We start from the raw sequence: 18,959 nt of genomic DNA, 5'->3' as shown, positions 1-18,959 counted from the left end.
AAACTAGACACACTTGGTCTAGGTCCCTGGGTTCACTACATGAGTTGTGGAGTCTAAATATTCCATGCCATGAGAAAATACCTGGGATTTTTAGTGAAAGGGGCATTTGCATCCCTTTTCTAAGGGTTTCCCTTTCACCATGTTACATTTGAATTCTGGGAAAACCTGCTGGTGATAAGGTATTGTGCTAATACCTCATGTTAAGTGTTCAGGGTTAGGCTGGAATGGCTGCAGCCCTCCTTGAAATATCGATTGCAGACAAGTGAACCCCGAGGAAGCTGGATAGTTGAAGCAGGCACTCCAAATATTCATGCACTGCAAGGATTCACTTTCATTTTGGGTCTCATCTTCTGGTTGCTGGTTTTCAGTGCTAACTGATACTACCATGGTGGCAGTAATCCAGCAGAGACTGCATGTATGGTTTGCAGGTTTGCTTCCCAAGCCACCAGAAACTTGGCAGAACCCAAATCATTGTGGCATTTTCTTTCCTCCCTTGAAACATTTGGCTTTCTAAGTTTGATAATTGAATAGACTGGGCTAGTCACCTTTGGACCCCATATACCACAAACAGAGCTAAAGACAGTGCCAATTACTTCCCTCCACTATTCAACATATGTCAAATTTGCTTGATCACCACAACTTCAAAGAAAATTCTGAGGCAACTTAGAGAGGTTAATCAAATACTGCATGATTGCAATGGCTGTGGTTGTATGAGGTGGAAAGCTGCAGAGTTGGGCTGAAACTGTTAGCAGAAATCCACAGGCTTGTGCTTGCCAGGCAACCACACTGGGCTGAGATTGGCTGAACATCCCTGTGAGGGGGATTTTAGGCTCTAGGTTTGAGAATTTAAAAGACTGGGGTAGTCAAGTTTGGAACCCATAGACCTCAGACATACCAAAACGTTTTCCAATGACTTCCCTCCACTTCTCAAAGTATGTCAAATTTTCTTGATCACTACAACTGTAAAAAAAAAATTCTGAGGCAACATACAGAGGCTAATCAAATACTGCATGATTGGAATGGCTGTGGTTGTATGAGGTGGAAAGCTGCAGAGTTGGGCTGAAACAGTTCACAGAAATCCACAAGCTTGTGGTTGCCAGGCAACCACAATGGGCTGTGATTGGCTGAGCACCATTGTGAGCTGGACTTTAGGCTCTAGGATACAAGTGTGCAGTAGGAGACCTGAGTCACAATGCTGGGCGTTGCCATGGAGACCTCTGTGGCACAGAGGACCTTGTAGGGCAAGATTTAAATAGGATGAATATTCTTGTCCTGGTATGCCACAATATTCTCTCTGAAGGCTTCACTGCTCAGAATTTGTAGATGGAAATGCTAGCCAATCTACACATGGATGTACTTTCAATGGGATATGAAATATGCCAGGGCCTGGCAGATGATCTCTGCTATGTCCTATCCTTGAGCATACGCTTTTCTCTTGTCATGTCTGTCATTTGGCTGAGTCCTGTTCCCTAAGCTATTCAGTCAAGACTTGCTGGCATCATTCACCTGCAGTATAAGAGCTTTCTGTGAAATTTCTCAGCAGAAATCTTCTGCAAGTACATAGCTTTGGATATGAGAGACAGTGGTGGATGTTGAATTTCAAGGGCAGATATTTGAAAACAATGAAACAAGCCCCGAATAAGATCTTTACATGTTTCCCAGATGAATATGTTTGGAAATACGGGGGAGATGGAGATCAAGGCTGAGAAGAGTGCACACCCATTTCAAGGTACTAAAACCAGGGAAAAACATGGGCAAGCATGCGAGCTGGTTAATCTGATATAAAAATCTCTGATGATGAAAGGAAAATTATATTCTCATGATGATTTAATCAGGCTGTAGAAGTGAAGTTCTCATGTTGGTTGTCCTATGTGTGTCCTTCTGCATTGGGCAGTGGATGCAGGATAGGAGATCTTCAAATAAATCTGGTGGAACACAAAATACTGAAAAAAAAATTCAGCCTAAATACGGTGTATTCCTTCCCTTTGAGAACATATATGGATAATGTACGAAGTTTCAAAAGAGAAAATGTCTATTGGGTCATGGTTTCAACAATGAAATGGTCACTTCACATAACATTTTGAATTTTGATTTCACAGTTGCTCATGTACCGGGTCTGAGTAAAGCAGAATGCAGAGTAAGCCTCATCAATAGTTGTGCATTCCATAAGTGGTTTTAAAACCAGTGAAACCCTTTGGACTTAGTGTTTGTATTTAATTGGGTGATTGGTTTTTCAAATTGTTTGTTTTACTGTTTTTAACTCTGTGAGTCAGGGCAGCCCTCACTCATAGTGATTTCGACCTCTCCAAAAGCTCTGAAGTTATTCATGTAACAGCTATTACATGCTATAAATTTCTCCTATTAAAACTTGAAAGACTAACAGACTCTGCTACTTTTCATCTAAATTCAGTGTTGGGCTAACTTCAGGGTTGGACTTTTTACAAGTCCTTTGAAATGTGTCCTCCTCTAGTCACTGGTGGTGCTGGAATTTACTTTCTTGTGAAGACAGGATTTGAGCAAATTGACACAAGTACAGTTTGCCACTACTCTGGACACCTGGTTAAATATCGAGTTCCCTAAATGCTGTGTGTTTTACTTTGATCTCTGCTCACACTTTGCTCATCCAGTTAGAAACACAGGGCTCCAGGCCATAGCGTTCCAGGCCTAAACAAGAAAATTTCCATTCCGTTTTGGGAGTTCATGCGTCTCTCATAATTACTTTTTCCACAAATGTTTGCTTCAGGAGAGGCCCTGTCCAAATGTGGTGAGGCCCATTTTCATTCACTCACTTTTAGACTTTCTAAGATTTTCAGTGACTAGAGGTTTGCCCAGACTTGCCATTGTCAAGGGACAGTGCACTTCACTTGAAGTTGTGCAGTATTACTTCATGTGTCTCCGTGGAAATTCCACCAATGGGAAACTCCTGCTGTAGTCATCTCCAAGTGTTTCTGTGTAGGAAAATATAACTAACAAAGGATGTGGTTACAAGCAGAATGAGGAAAGGAGGGATTATCTTTATTTCAGTGCAGGTTGACCTTTCAAAGAAACAGTAATTCCTATCAAATAGGTGGAAAAATTTTTTGTAAAGAGACATGGACATGACACGCTCAACTTTATGTCACTTTTTTTAAAACGCCAAGGGCATTTGAGAAATTCTTGGCTGCTGAGTTGTACCTTTTTGCAAATTTCTCTTAGGTAAGACACTCCAGCTTCTTTAAACCATGGTACAGTTCCTTCCATGTAAAAAACCAAAGCAAAAAACAAAATAAATTCAAACAAAACCCATCAAATTACATTTGAGAGCACACAATTGCTCAGCAGGCCCACTATTCAAGAAGCTAGAGGTAGAGAATCCTCAGGCTTCGGCCCATGGCCTGAAGTTTTGTCTCTATCATGGCCCCTCAATTCCCTGGCATGTCCACAATAACTCATGAATCTTTACTCATTTCCTCTTCAAATGCACAGGATCCAATATATTTGAACCCTGTTCACCTGGGCTGTAATCATCCAAGGACACACCAGAGGAAGGGCAGCCACTCCCTTGCCTGGGGCCTTGGAGCTTATCACAATAGAAATGGACACCTGAACAAGGGGAGCCAAAACAAAGAGAGGCATATTCCTAAAGCCTGAAGCATAGAAGCTACCTATAGACCAGCAGTGGGATTTCACAAATTATGTAAGAATCTCTGTGCACATGCTTGGCATGGTCGCTCATGCCTATAATCCCAGCAATCTGGGGGCTGAGGTGGATGGATCCTTGGGAGTTCCAGTCCATCTTGGGCTACGAATTTATCTCAAGGCCTCTTTCAACAACTACATAAGATGCTGTTTCCAAAAAGAGGACAACATTAAACTAGACACACTTGGTCTAGGTCCCTGGGTTCACTACATGAATTGTGGAGTCTAAATATTCCATGCCATGAGAAAATACCTGGGATTTTTAGTGAAAGGGGCATTTGAATCCCTTTTCTAAGGGTTTCCCTTTCACCATGTTACATTTGAATTCTGGGAAAACCTGCTGGTGATAAGGTATTGTGCTAATACCTCATGTTAAGTGTTCAGGGTTATGCTGGAATGGCTGCAGCCCTCCTTGAAATAGCGATTGCAGACAAGTGAACCCCGAGGAAGCTGGATAGTTGAAGCAGGCACTCCAAATATTCATGCACTGCAAGGATTCACTTTCATTTTGGGTCTCATCTTCTGGTTGCTGGCTTTCAGTGCTAACTGATACTACCATGGTGGCAGTAATCCAGCAGAGACTGCATGTATGGTTTGCAGGTTTGCTTCCCAAGCCACCGGAAACTTGGCAGAACCCAAATCATTGTGGCATTTTCTTTCCTCCCTTGAAACATTTGGCTTTCTAAATTTCATAATTGGATAGACTGGGCTAGTCACCTTTGGACCCCATATACCACAAACAGAGCTAAAGACAGAGACTATTACTTCCCTCCACTTGTCAAAATATGTCAAATTTGCTTGATCACCACAACTTCAAAGAAAATTCTGAGGCAACTTAGAGAGGTTAATCAAATACTGCATGATTAGAATGGCTGTGGTTGTATGAGGTGGAAAGCTGCAGAGTTGGGCTGAAACTGTTCACAGAAATCCACAGGCTTGTGCTTGCCAGGCAACCACACTGGGCTCAGATTGGCTGAACATCACTGTGAGGGGGATTTTAGGCTCTAGGTTTGAGAATTTAAAAGACTGGTGTAGTCAAGTTTGGAACCCATAGACCTCAGACATACCAAAAGTTTTTCCAATGACTTCCCTCCACTTCTCAAAATATGTCAAATTTTCTTGATCACTACAACTGTAAAAAAAAATTCTGAGGCAACATAGAGAGGCTAATCAAATACTGCATGATTGGAATGGCTGTGGTTGCATGAGGTGGAAAGCTGCAGAGTTGGGCTGAAACAGTTCACAGAAATCCACAAGCTTGTGGTTGCCAGGCAACCACAATGGGGTGTGATTGGCTGAGCACCATTGTGAGCTGGACTTTAGGCTCTAGGATACAAGTTTGCAGTAGGAGACCTGAGTCACAATGCTGGGCGTTGCCATGGAGACATCTGTGGCACAGAGGACCTTGTAGGGCAAGATTTAATTAGGATGAATATTCTTGTCCTGGTATGCCACAATATTCTCTCTGAAGGCTTCACCGCTCAGAATTTGTAGATGGAAATGCTAGCCAATCTACACATGGATGTACTTTCAATGGGATATGAAATATGCCAGGGCCTGGCAGATGATCTCTGCCATGTCCTATCCTTGAGCATACGCTTTTCCCTTGTCATGTCTGTCATTTGGCTGAGTCCTGTTCCCTAAGCTATTCAGTCAAGACTTGCTGGCATCATTCACCTGCAGTATAAGAGCTTTCTGTGAAATTTCTCAGCAGAAATCCTCTGCAAGTACATAGCTTTGGATATGAGAGACAGTGGTAGAAGTTGAATTTCAAGGGCAGATATTTGAAAACAATGAAACAAGACCCGAATAAGATCTTTACATGTTTCCCAGATGAATACGTTTGGAAATATGGGGGAGATGGAGATCAAGGCTCAGAAGAGTGCACACCCATTTCAAGGTTAAAGACCAGGGAAAAACATGGGAAAGCAAGAGAGCTGGTTAATCTGATGTAAAAATCTTTGATGATGAAAGGAAAATTATATTCTCATGATGATTTAATCAGGCTGTAGAAGTGAAGTTCTCATGTGGGTTGTCCTATGTGTGGCCTTGTGCATTGGGCAGTGGATGCAGGACAGGAGATCTTCAAATAAATCTGGTGGAACACAAAATACTGAAAAAAAATTCAGCCTAAATCCGGTGTATTCCTTCCCTTTGAGAACATATATGGATAATGTACAAAGTTTCAAAAGAGAAAATGTCTATTGGGTCATGGTTTCAACAATGAAATGGTCACTTCACATAACATTTTGAATTTTGGTTTCACAGTGGCTCATGTACCGGGCCTGAGTAAAGCAGAATGCAGAGTAAGCCTCATCAATAGTTGTGCATTCCATAAGTGGTTTTAAAACCAGTGAAACCCTTTGGACTTAGTGTTTGTATTTAATTGATTGATTGGTTTTTCAAATTGTTTATTTTACTATTTTTAACTTTGTGAGTCAGGGAAGCCCTCACTCATAGTGATTTCGACCTCTCCAAAAGCTCTGAAGTTATTCATGTAACAGCTATTACATGCTATAAGTTTCTCCTATTAAAACTTGAAAGACTAACAGACTCTGCTACTTTTCATCTAAATTCAGTGTTGGGCTAACTTAAGGGTTGGACTTTTTACAAGTCCTTTGAAATGTGTCCTCCTCTAGTCACTGGTCGTGCTGGAATTTACTTTCTTGTGAAGACAGGATTTGAGCAAATTGACACAAGTACAGTTTGCCACTACTCTGGACACCTGGTTAAATATCGAGTTCCCTAAATGCTGTGTGTTTTACTTTGATCTCTGCTCACACTTTGCTCATCCAGTTAGAAACCCAGGGCTCCAGGCCATAGCGTTCCAGGCCTAAACAAGAAAATTTCCATTCCGTTTTGGGAGTTCATGCGACTCTCATAATTACATTTTCCACAAATGTGTGCTTCAGGAGAGGCCCTGTCTAAATGTGGAGAGACCCATTTTCATTCACTCAGTTTCTGACTTTCTAAGATTTTCAATTACCAGAGGTTTGCCCAGACTTGCCATTGTCAAGGGACAGTGCACTTCACTTGAATTTGTGCAGTATTACTTCATGTGTCTCCGTGGAAATTCCACCAATGGGAAACTCTTGCTGTAGTCATCTCCAAGTGTTTCTGCGTAAGAAAATATAACTAACAAAGGATGTGGTTTCAAACAGAATGGGGAAAGAGGGATTATGTTTATTTCAGTGCAGGTTGACCTTTCAAAGAAACAGTAATTCCTATCAAATAGGAGGAAAAATCTTTTGTAAAGAGACATGGACATGACACGATCAACTTTATGTCACTTTTTTTAAAACGCCAAGGGCATTTGAGAAATTCTTGGATGTTGAATTGTCCCTTTTTTCAAATTTCTCTTAGGTAACACACTCCAGCTTCTTCAAACCAAGGTACTGTTCCTTCCATGTAAAAAACCAAAGCAAAAAACAAAATAAATTAAAACAAAACCCATCAAATTACATTTGAGAGCACAGAATTGCTCAGCAGGAACACTATTCAAGAAGCTAGAAGTACAGAAGCCTCAGCCTTCAGCCCATGGCCTGAAATTTTGTCTCTATCATGGTCCCTCATTTCCCTGGCATGTCCACATTAACTCCTAAATCTTTACTCATTTCCTCTTCAAATGCACAGGATCCAATATATTTGAACCCTGTTCACCTTGGCTATAATCATCCAAGGACACACCAGAGGAAGGGCAGCCACCCCCTTGCCTGGGGCCTTGGAGCTTATCACAATAGAAATGGACACCTGAACAAGGTGAGCCAAAACAATGAGAGGCATATTCCTAAAGCCTGAAGCACAGAAGCTACCTATAGACGAGTAGTGGGATTTCACAAATTATGTAAGAATCTCTGTGCACATGCTTGGCATGGTCGCTCCGGCCTATAATCCCAGCAATCTGGGGGCTGAGGTGGATGGATCCTTGGGAGTTCCAGTCCATCTTGGGCTATGAATTTATCTAAAGGCCTCTTTCAACAACTACATAAGATGCTGTTTCCAAAAAAAGGACAACGGAAAACTAGACACACTTGGTCCAGGTCTCTGGGTTCACTACATGAGTTGTGGAGTCTATATAGTCCATGCCATGAGAAAATACCTGGAATTTTTAGGGAAAGGTGCATTTGCATCCCGTTTCTAACGGTTTCCTTTTCACCATGTTACATTTGAATTCTGGGAAAACCTGCTGGTGATAAGCTATGTAGCATTATGTTGGTTTAGGTATTGAGCTATTACCTCATGTTTAGTGTTCAGGGTTATGCTGGAATGGCTGCAGACCTCCTTGAAATAGCGATTGCAGACAAGTGAACCCCGTGAAAGCTGGATAGTTGAAGCAGCCACTCCAAATATTCATGCACTGCAAGGATTCACTTTCATTTTGGGTCTCATCTTCTGGTTGTTGGCTTTTATTGCTAACTGATACTACCATGGTGGCAGTAATCCAGCAGAGACTGCATGTATGGTTTGCAGGTTTGCTTCCAAAACCACCAGAAACTTGGCAGAGCCCAAATCATTGTGGCATTTACTTTCCTCCCCTGAAACATTTGGCTTTCAAAGTTTGATAATTGAATAGACTGGGCTAGTCACCTTTGGACCCCATACACCACAAACACAGCTAAAGACAGAGCCAATTACTTCCCTCCACTTCTCAAAATATGTCAAATTTTCTTGATCACTACAACTGTAAAAAAATTCTGAGGCAACATAGCGAGGCTAATCAAATACTGCATGATTGGAATGGCTGTGGTTGTATGAGGTGGAAAGCTGCAGAGTTGGGCTGAAACAGTTCACAGAAATCCACAAATTTGTGGTCGCCAGGCAACCACACAGGGCTGTGATTGGCTGAGCACCATTGTGAGCTGGACTGTAGGCTCTAAAATACAAGTGTGCAATAGGAGACCTGAGTCACAATGCTGGGCGTTGACATGGAGACCTCAGTGGCACAGAAGACCTTGTAGGACAAGATTTAAACAGGATGAATATTCTTGGCCTGGTATGCCACAATATTCTCTCTGAAGGCTTCACTGCTCAGAATTTGTGGATGGAAATGCTTGCCATTCTACACATGGATGTACTTTCAATGGGATATGAAATATGCCAGGGCCTGGCAGATGATCTCTGCCATGTCCATCCTTGAGCATACGCTTTTCCCTTGTCATGTCTGTCATTTGGCTGAGTCCTGTTCCCTAAGTTATTCAGTCAAGACTTGCTGGCACCATTCACCTGTAGTATAAGAGCTTTCTGTGAAATTTCTCAGCAGAAATCCTCTGCAAGCACATAGCTTTGGATATGAGAGACAGTGGTGGAAGTTGAATTTCAAGGGCAGATATTTGAAAACAATGAAACAAGCCCCGAATAAGATCTTTACATGTTTCCCAGATGAATATATTTGGAAATACGGTGGAAGATGGAGATCAAGGCTGAGAAAAGTGCACACCCATTTCAAGGTACAAAAACCAGGGAAAAACATGGGAAAGCAAGAGAGCTGGTTAATCTGATGTGAAAATCTTTGATGATGAAAGGAAAATTATATTCTCATGATGATATAATCAGGCTGTAGAAGTGAAGTTCTCATGTTGGTTGTCCTATGTGTGGCCTTCTGCATTGGGCAGTGGATGCAGGAAAGGAGATATTCAAATAAATCTGGTGGAACACAAAATACTAAAAAAAAAAATTCAGCCTAAATCCTGTGTATTCCTTCCCTTTGAGAACATATATGGCTAATGTATGAAGTTTTAAAAGTGAAAATGTCTATTGGGTCATGGTTTCACCAATGAAACGGTCACTTCACGTAACATTTTGAATTTTGCTTTCACAATTGCTCATGTACTGGGCCTGAGTAAAGCAGAAGGCAGAGTAAGCCTCATCAATAGTTGTGCATTCCATAAGTGGTTTTCAAACCAGTGAAACCCTTTGGACTTAGTGTTTGTATTTAATTGGTTGATTGGTTTTTCAAATTGTTTGTTTTACTATTTTTAACTTTGTGCGTCAGGGAAGCCCTTACTCATAGTGATTTAGACCTCTGCAAAAGCTCTGAAGTTATTTATTTTATTTATTTATTTATTTTTTAATTTTATTTAAGAAGAAAAGAAAAAAAAGCAGAGAATGGGTACAAGTTATACAGATTTGCAGAAAAAAATGAACAGTAGGAAATCACTAGTTGATGGATTACATATTGTCATCTTAGAAATAATTGTTTAAGTCACAAAATTAAAGCTTGTAAAGTGGACATTCCATCAATGATACTGCAAACAGTTCTGTTCAATGATCCAATAAAACTCTGTGATATCATTTTCTATCTTATGCACTTAAATATGCATGCAGTTATATAGTTTAGAGCACTTTCTTTTCCTCTCTCTTGTACGATTTGGGTTTCATTGCTCCCACGGGTCTTATTACTTTTTTCGAAGAGAGTAAAACCAAATGTGACATAACAGAACAGAATCGGTCAAGTCAAAAGGGTGGACATAATAGATAATGTGAAAACATATTACAACGTGATCAATAATGGTTACCATAATGCCTTCCACTATCTCTAATAGAATTGCCTATATCGTTAGTTATAATACAATTGAACAAAACAGTAAAGAATAAAACCGACAAAACCAAAACATTGGAGACATTGTAGGTCTTCAAAAGTAGATAAAAGTCAATGAGAATGGGCATTATAATGAGTCTCATTATCTTCACAGCTGATGCCTAAATTTTCGAACCTGATACTATCCAGCAAAACAGAATAGGGGAACATCAGTTAAAAACCAGATGGTGAGAGTAATACGGGGCTTTAAATCGAGGTAATGGAAAGTCAAAGTGGGTTACTATAATATATCCTGCTATATTTTTCCTTTAATTAAAAGGATAAAAATAAAAAAAGTAAATAATGGAGTGGAGACTGAGATAAAAGAGGGCATAAAAATGAAACAGCACAGATCAAAACATAACCATTTAAGCAGAATAGTGTTTCACCACCAGATAATCCTGACCTAAAAGTAGTTACCATATTGTCTCTTTCCTTGAAATCCTTGAGTACAACTTCGTATACTGTAGCATTAAGTATATCAAAACAATGTAAAACCATTTAAGAGAATGACAGCATTACAGAGTATTTAGAATCGACTAACAGAAAATGAACAATGGTTTCTGTATCATCTCCTTGTCTTTAAAAGTTTTTTGCTTATACTATCGTACATAAAAAAATCCAGTAAGATACAACCTATTTAGACCATTGGAGACAGAAGGACAAAAGCTAGGTGAGACTTCAAAACAAGATGATAGTAAATCAGTATTACCTATTAAGATGTCATTTTCTCCAAAATAGCTATTCCTATCATCCAATCTTGTCTGCCTCATTTCTGTTGAGCTCTTATTCTGTCAGTAGCTGTCAGTTTGTCTTCTTCACTTCGTTCTCTGCTCCATTCGTTGTGGCCTCCACTATTTCTGGATTCTTTGTATTTTTCTTTTTTTAGAATATCCTGCAATACTCTCTCTAGAGTTGAATTGGTGGTTGCAAATTCCCCCAGTTCCTCTTTATCCTGGAAGCACCTTGTTTTTCCATCAATTTCCAGGGACAGTTGTGCAGGATATCTCAATCTTGGCTGGAGATTATTATCTTTCAAAGCTTGAATTATTTCCCCCCATGCTCTTCGTGATTTGATGGTTTGTGCAGAGAAATCTGCTGTAATTCTGATGGGTGCTCCCTTGAAAGTGGTCTGTTTCTTGTCTCTGACAGCTTTTAATATTCTGTTCTTGTATTGAATTTCTGGAATTTTTATTATTATATGCCTGGGTGTTGCTCCGTTTGGGTTGTAGGTAGCTGGGGTCCTGTATGCCTCATACATTTGAGTATCTTTACCTTTTGCTAAATTAGGAAAATTCTCCTGGATTATTTCTGTGAGTAGCTTTTGTAGTTCATTTGTTTGTGTCCCTACTTCTTCTTTTATGTTCTTAAACCTTAAGTTATGGATCCTCTTATCATCTTCTTGTCTTTCTATTATTGCTGTTTGTTTCTTTGTTGTTTTAAAGAAGATTTTCATTTCATTCTCCCATATTACAATTCTGCCCTCCAGTTCAGATAGTCTGTCCTTAGTTTCTTTCAAGCTGTTATGCCAGTCTTCGATAGACTTCTTAGTTTCTTGGTAGTCCCTTTGAACCTGCTTCACGTATTCTATACTTTCCCTGTTATCTCCATCAAACAATTCTCCCCTCTTTTTCTGTTCTTCCATTCCACCATCTGTTAACAAAAGCTAGGTGAGACTTCAAAACAAGATGATAGTAAATCAGTATTACCTATTAAGATGTCATTTTCTCCAAAATAGCTATTCCTATCATCCAATCTTCTCTGCCTCATTTCTGTTGAGCTCTTATTCTGTCAGTAGCTGTCAGTTTGTCTTCTTCACTTTGTTCTCTGCTCCATTCGTTGTGGCCTCCACTATTGCTGGATTCTTTGTATTTTTCTTTGTTTAGAATGTCCTGCAATACTCTCTCTAGAGTTGAATTGGTGGTTGCAAATTCCCCCAGTTCCTCTTTATCCTGGAAGCACCTTGTTTTTCCATCAATTTCCAGGGACAATCTTGGCTGGAGATTATTATCTTTCAAAGCTTGAATTATTTCCCCCCATGCTCTTCATGATTTGATGGTTTGTGCAGAGAAATCTGCTGTAATTCTGATGGGTGCTCCCTTGTAAGTGGTCTGTTTCTTGTCTCTGACAGCTTTTAATATTCTGTTCTTGTATTGAATTTCTGGAATTTTTATTATTATATGCCTGGGTGTTGCTCTGTTTGGGTTGTAGGTAGCTGGGGTCCTGTATGCCTCATACATCTGAGTATCTTTATCTTTTGCTAAATTAGGAAAATTCTCCTGGATTATTTCTGTGAGTAGCTTTTGTAGTTCATTTGTTTGTGTCCCTACTTCTTCTTTTATGTTCTTAATCCTTAAGTTATGGATCCTCTTATCATCTTCTTGTCTTTCTCTTATTGCTGTTTGTTTCTTTGTTATTTTAAAGAAGTTTTTCATTTCATTCTCCCATATTACAATTCTGCCCTCCAGTTCAGATAGTCTGTCCTTAGTTTCTTTCAAGCTGTTATGCCAGTCTTCGATAGACTTCTTAGTTTCTTGGTAGTCCCTTTGAACCTGCTTCACGTATTCTATACTTTCCCTGTTATCTCCATCATACAATTCTCCCCTCTTTTTCTGTTCTTCCATTCCACCATCTGTTTTTTCTTGGGTGGTGCTTAGCATTTCTCTAACTATTTTGCATACTTCTAGCTTCAGGTCATTGATAACTTCATTCCTGAATTGGTCTATGAGGCTCTCTATATGGCGCTTTATGTCTATTGGTGCGGTGTCCGCTATTGCCTGTTTCTCAGAATTGGGGGCCAAGGAGCCTTTCTTGTTGCTGCCTCTTCCCATATTCCCTGTTCCTTATATATGCAAGTTTACATGAGAGGCCCATCTTCTCTCCCTGTCAGCCACAGCCTGATTGAATTGCGCCGGTTAGGTGTTCCCACTCACTGCTGCGCACCAGGCAGCCTACGTGGGGCCCACCCCTCCGGGCCTCCATCGGGCTCTGGGATCTGGGTTGGGCCAGCCTACTGGGTCCCCCAGCAGCGTCATGCAGGCCAGGTACTTTTCCCCAATCCCGCCCGAGAGGGGAATGTGTGGCTGGAGTCGCCACTGCGCCCTGCTCCCGCAGGACTGCTCGGGCCCAGAAAGTCTGCTAGACTCAAACTGTGGTGGAGTGTCTGTTTCTCTCACTCACCTCGCCACAAGTCAGAACATGCCTCCCTGCCCATCCTGTTTTCAACTCCGTTCACAGTCTCCCGTTCTCAGAGTTTCCGTGTGTCTCTCTCCTTGCTGAGCCGATATAGAGGCAGCCAGCCACCGCGCGGTGGGAAACCCAAATCGCGGCTTCCAATGGCGCGGGGTCCAGCAGAGGCTTTTCTGTTCCTGTGTTAGCAACAGGACTGCATTCCAAGTTGGTTTCTCTCAGCGGACTTCGTTCCTGAGTCAGCAGAGCATACCTCCACCGGCGTATGTCTCTTTAGTCCGCACCATACCTGGCTCCTGAGCCTAGGATTTCAGAGAGCTTCCGGTAGTTGCTGTTATCTGTCCAACATGTTCTCCGGAAGCTGAAGTTATTCATGTAACAGCTATTACATGTTATAAGTTTCTCCTATTAAAACTTGAAAGACTAACAGACTCTGATACTTTTCATCTAAATTCAGTGTTGCGCTAAATTCAGTGTTGGACTTTTTACAAGTCCTTTGAAATGTGTCCTCATCTAGTCACTGGTCGTGCTGGAATGTACTTTCTTGTGAAGACAGGATTTGAGCAAATTGACACAAGTACAGTTTGCCACTACTCTGGACACCTGGTTAAATATCGAGTTCCCTAAATGCTGGGTGTTTTACTTTGATCTCTGCTCACACTTTGCTCATGCAGTTAGAACCACAGGGCTCCAGGCCATAGCGTTCCAGGCCTAAACAAAAAATTTCCATTCCGTTTTGGGAGTTCATTCGTCTCTCATAATTACATTTTCCACAAATGTGTGCTTCAGGAGAGGCCCTGTCTAAATGTGGAGAGGCCCATTTTCATTCACTCACTTTCAGACTTTCTAAAAATTTCAGTTAGTATCGGTTTGCCCAGACTTGCCATTGTCAAGGGACAGTGCACTTCACTTGAAGTTGTGCAGTATTACTTCATGTGTCTCTGTGGAAATTCCACCAATGGGAAAATCTTGCTGTAGTCATCTCCATGTGTTTCTGCGTAAGAAAATATAACTAACAAAGGATGTGGTTTCAAGCAGAATGGGGAAAGAGGGATTATGTTTATTTCAGTGCAGGTTGACCTTTCAAAGAAACAGTAATTCCTATCAAATAGGAGGAAAAATCTTTTGTAAAGAGACATGGACATGACACGATCAACTTTATGTCACTTTTTTTTAAAACGCCAAGGGCATTTGAGAAATTCTTGGCTGCTGAATTGTCCCTTTTTTCAAATTTCTCTTAGGTAAGACACTCCAGCTTCTTCAAACCATGGTACAGATCCTTCCATGTAAAAAACCAAAGCATAAAACACAATAAATTAAAACAAAACCCATCAAATTACATTTGAGAGCACAGAATTGCTCAGTAGGCCCACTATTCAAGAAGCTAGAGGTACAGAAGCCTCAGCCTTCAGCCCATGGCCTGAAGTTTGGTCTCTATTATCATGGTCCCTCAATTCCCTGGCATGTCCACATTAACTCATGAATCTTTACTCATTTCCTCTTCAAATGCACAGGATCCAATATATTTGAACCCTGTTCACCTGGGCTGTAATCATCCAAGGACACACCAGAGGAAGGGCAGCCACTCCCTTGCCTGGGGCCTTGGAGCTTATCACAATAGAAATGGACACCTGAACAAGGGGAGCCAAAACAAAGAGAGGCATATTCCTAAAGCCTGAAGCACAGAAGCTACCTATAGACCAGTAGTGGGATTTCACAAATTATGTAAGAATCTCTGTGCACATGCTTGGCATGGTCGCTCATGCCTATAATCCCAGCAATCTGGGGGCTGAGATGGATGGATCCTTGGGAGTTCCAGTCCATCTTGGGCTATGAATTTATCTCAAGGCCTCTTTCAACAACTACATAAGATGCTGTTTCCAAAAAAAGGACAATGGAAAACTAGAAACTCTTCGTCCAGGTCCCTGGGTTCACTATATGAGTTGTGGAGTCTAAATATTCCATGCCATGAGAAAACACCTGGGATTTTTAGGGAAAAGGGCATTTGCATCCCGTTTCTAAGGGTTTCCCTTTCACCATGTTACATTTGAATTCTGGGAAAACCTGCTGGTGATAAGCTATCTAGCATTATGTTGGTTTAGGTATTGAGCTAGTACCTCATGTTTAGTGTCCAGGGTTATGCTGGAATGGCTGCAGATCTCCTTGAAATAGCGATTGCAGACAAGTGAACCCCGAGGAAGCTGGATAGTTGAAGCAGGCACTCCAAATATTCATGCACTGCAAGGATTCACTTTCATTTTGGGACTCATCTTCTGGTTGCTGGCTTTTAGTGCTAACTGATACTACCATGGTGGCAGTAATCCAGCAGAGACTGCATGTATGGTTTGCAGGTTTGCTTCCAAAGCCACCAGAAACTTGGCAGAACCCAAATCATTGTGGCATTTTCTTTCCTCCCCTGAAACTTTTGGCCTTCTAAGTTTGAAAATTGAATAGACTGGGCTAGTCAAGTTTGGACCCTATATACCACCAACAGAGCTAAAGACAGAGCCAATTACTTCCCTCCACTTGTCAAAATATGTCAAATTTGCTTGATCACCACAACTTCAAAGAAAATTCTGAGGCAACTTAGAGAGGTGAATCAAATACTGCATGATTGGAATGGCTGTGGTTGTAGGAGGTGGAAAGCTGCAGAGTTGGGCTGAAATTGTTCACTGAAATCCACAGGCTTGTGGTTGGCAGGCAACCACACTGGGCTGAGATTGGCTGAACATCACTGTGAGGTGGATTTTAAGCTCTAGGTTTGAAAATGTAAAAGACTGGAGTAGTCAAGTTTGGAACCAATATACCTGAGACATACCAAAACGTTTTCCAATTACTTCCCTCCGCTTCTAAAAATATGTCAAATTTTCTTGATGACTACAACTCTAAAAAAAATTTTGAGGCACCATAGCGAGGCTAATCAAATACTGCATGATTGCAATGGCAGTGGTTGTATGAGGTGGAAAGCTGCAGAGTTGGGCTGAAACAGTTCACAGAAATCCACAAGCTTGTGGTCGCCAGGCATCCACACTGGGCTGTGATTGGCTGAGCAGAATTGTGAGCTGGACTTTAGGCTCCAGGATACAAGTGTGCAGTAGGAGACCTGAGTCACAATGCTGGGCGTTGACATGGAGACCTCATTGGCACAGAGGACCTTGGAGGGCAAGATTTAAATACGATGAATATTCTTGGCCTGGTATGCCACAATATTCTCTCTGAAGGCTTCACTGCTCAGTATTTGTGGATGGAAATGCTTGCCAATCTACACATGGATGTACTTTCAATGGGATATAAAATATGCCAGGGCCTGGCAGATGATCTCTGCCATGTCCTATCCTTGAGCATACGCTTTTCCCTTGTCATGTCTGTCATTTGTCCGAGTCCTGTTCCCTAAGCTATTCAGTCAAGACTTGCTGGCATCATTCACCTGCAGTATAAGAGCTTTCTATGAAATTTCTCAGCAGAAATCCTCTGCAAGCACATAGCTTTGGATATGAGAGACAGTGGTGGAAGTTGAATTTCAAGGGCAGATATTTGAAAACAATGAAACAAGCCCCGAATAAGATCTTTACATGTTTCCCAGATGAATATGTTTGGAAATATGGGGGAAGATGGAGATCAAGGCTGAGAAGAGTGCACACCCATTTCAAGGTACAAAAACCAGGGAAAAACATGGGAAAGCAAGAGAGCTGGTTAATCTGATGTAAAAATCTTTGATGAAGAAAGGAAAATTACATTCTCATAATGATATAATCAGACTGTAGCAGTGAAGTTCTCATGTTGGTTGTCCTATGTGTGGCCTTCTGCATTGGGCAGTGGATGCAGGACAGGAGATCGTCAAAGAAATCTGGTGGAACACAAAATACTGAAAAACAATTCAGTCTAAATCCTGTGTATTTCTTCCCTTTGAGAACATATATGGATAATGTACAAAGTTTCAAAAGAGAAAATGTCTATTGGGTCATGGTTTCAACAATGAAATGGTCACTTCACATAACATTTTGAATTTTGCTTTCACAGTTGCTCATGTACCGGGCCTGAGTAAAGCAGAATGCAGAGTAAGCCTCATCAATAGTTGTGCATTCCATAAGTGGTTTTAAAACCAGTGAAACCCTTTGGACTTAGTGTTTGTATTTAATTGGTTGATTGGTTTTTCAAATTGTTTATTTTACTATTTTTAACTTTGTGAGTCAGGGAAGCCCTCACTCATAGTGATTTCGACCTCTCCAAAAGCTCTGAAGTTATTCATGTAACAGCTATTACATGCTATAAGTTTCTCCTATTAAAACTTGAAAGACTAACAGACTCTGCTACTTTTCATCTAAATTCAGTGTTGGGCTAACTTAAGGGTTGGACTTTTTACAAGTCCTTTGAAATGTGTCCTCCTCTAGTCACTGGTCGTGCTGGAATTTACTTTCTTGTGAAGACAGGATTTGAGCAAATTGACACAAGTACAGTTTGCCACTACTCTGGACACCTGGTTAAATATCGAGTTCCCTAAATGCTGTGTGTTTTACTTTGATCTGTGCTCACACTTTGCTCATCCAGTTAGAAACCCAGGGCTCCAGGCCATAGCGTTCCAGGCCTAAACAAGAAAATTTCCATTCCGTTTTGGGAGTTCATGCGACTCTCAGAATTACATTTTCCACAAATGTGTGCTTCAGGAGAGGCCCTGTCTAAATGTGGAGAGACCCATTTTCATTCACTCAGTTTCTGACTTTCTAAGATTTTCAATTACCAGAGGTTTGCCCAGACTTGCCATTGTCAAGGGACAGTGCACTTCACTTGAATTTGTGCAGTATTACTTCATGTGTCTCCGTGGAAATTCCACCAATGGGAAACTCTTGCTGTAGTCATCTCCAAGTGTTTCTGCGTAAGAAAATATAACTAACAAAGGATGTGGTTTCAAACAGAATGGGGAAAGAGGGATTATGTTTATTTCAGTGCAGGTTGACCTTTCAAAGAAACAGTAATTCCTATCAAATAGGAGGAAAAATCTTTTGTAAAGAGACATGGACATGACACGATCAACTTTATGTCACTTTTTTTAAAACGCCAAGGGCATTTGAGAAATTCTTGGATGTTGAATTGTCCCTTTTTTCAAATTTCTCTTAGGTAACACACTCCAGCTTCTTCAAACCAAGGTACTGTTCCTTCCATGTAAAAAACCAAAGCAAAAAACAAAATAAATTAAAACAAAACCCATCAAATTACATTTGAGAGCACAGAATTGCTCAGCAGGAACACTATTCAAGAAGCTAGAAGTACAGAAGCCTCAGCCTTCAGCCCATGGCCTGAAATTTTGTCTCTATCATGGTCCCTCATTTCCCTGGCATGTCCACATTAACTCCTAAATCTTTACTCATTTCCTCTTCAAATGCACAGGATCCAATATATTTGAACCCTGTTCACCTTGGCTATAATCATCCAAGGACACACCAGAGGAAGGGCAGCCACCCCCTTGCCTGGGGCCTTGGAGCTTATCACAATAGAAATGGACACCTGAACAAGGTGA

The sequence above is a fragment of the Cavia porcellus genome, unplaced genomic scaffold (assembly GCF_034190915.1).
Source record: "Cavia porcellus strain 051 isolate PalLab524CR breed Dunkin Hartley unplaced genomic scaffold, mCavPor4.1 scaffold_3, whole genome shotgun sequence".
Lineage (NCBI taxonomy): Eukaryota > Metazoa > Chordata > Mammalia > Rodentia > Caviidae > Cavia > Cavia porcellus.
This window is presented reverse-complemented; position numbering follows the sequence as displayed.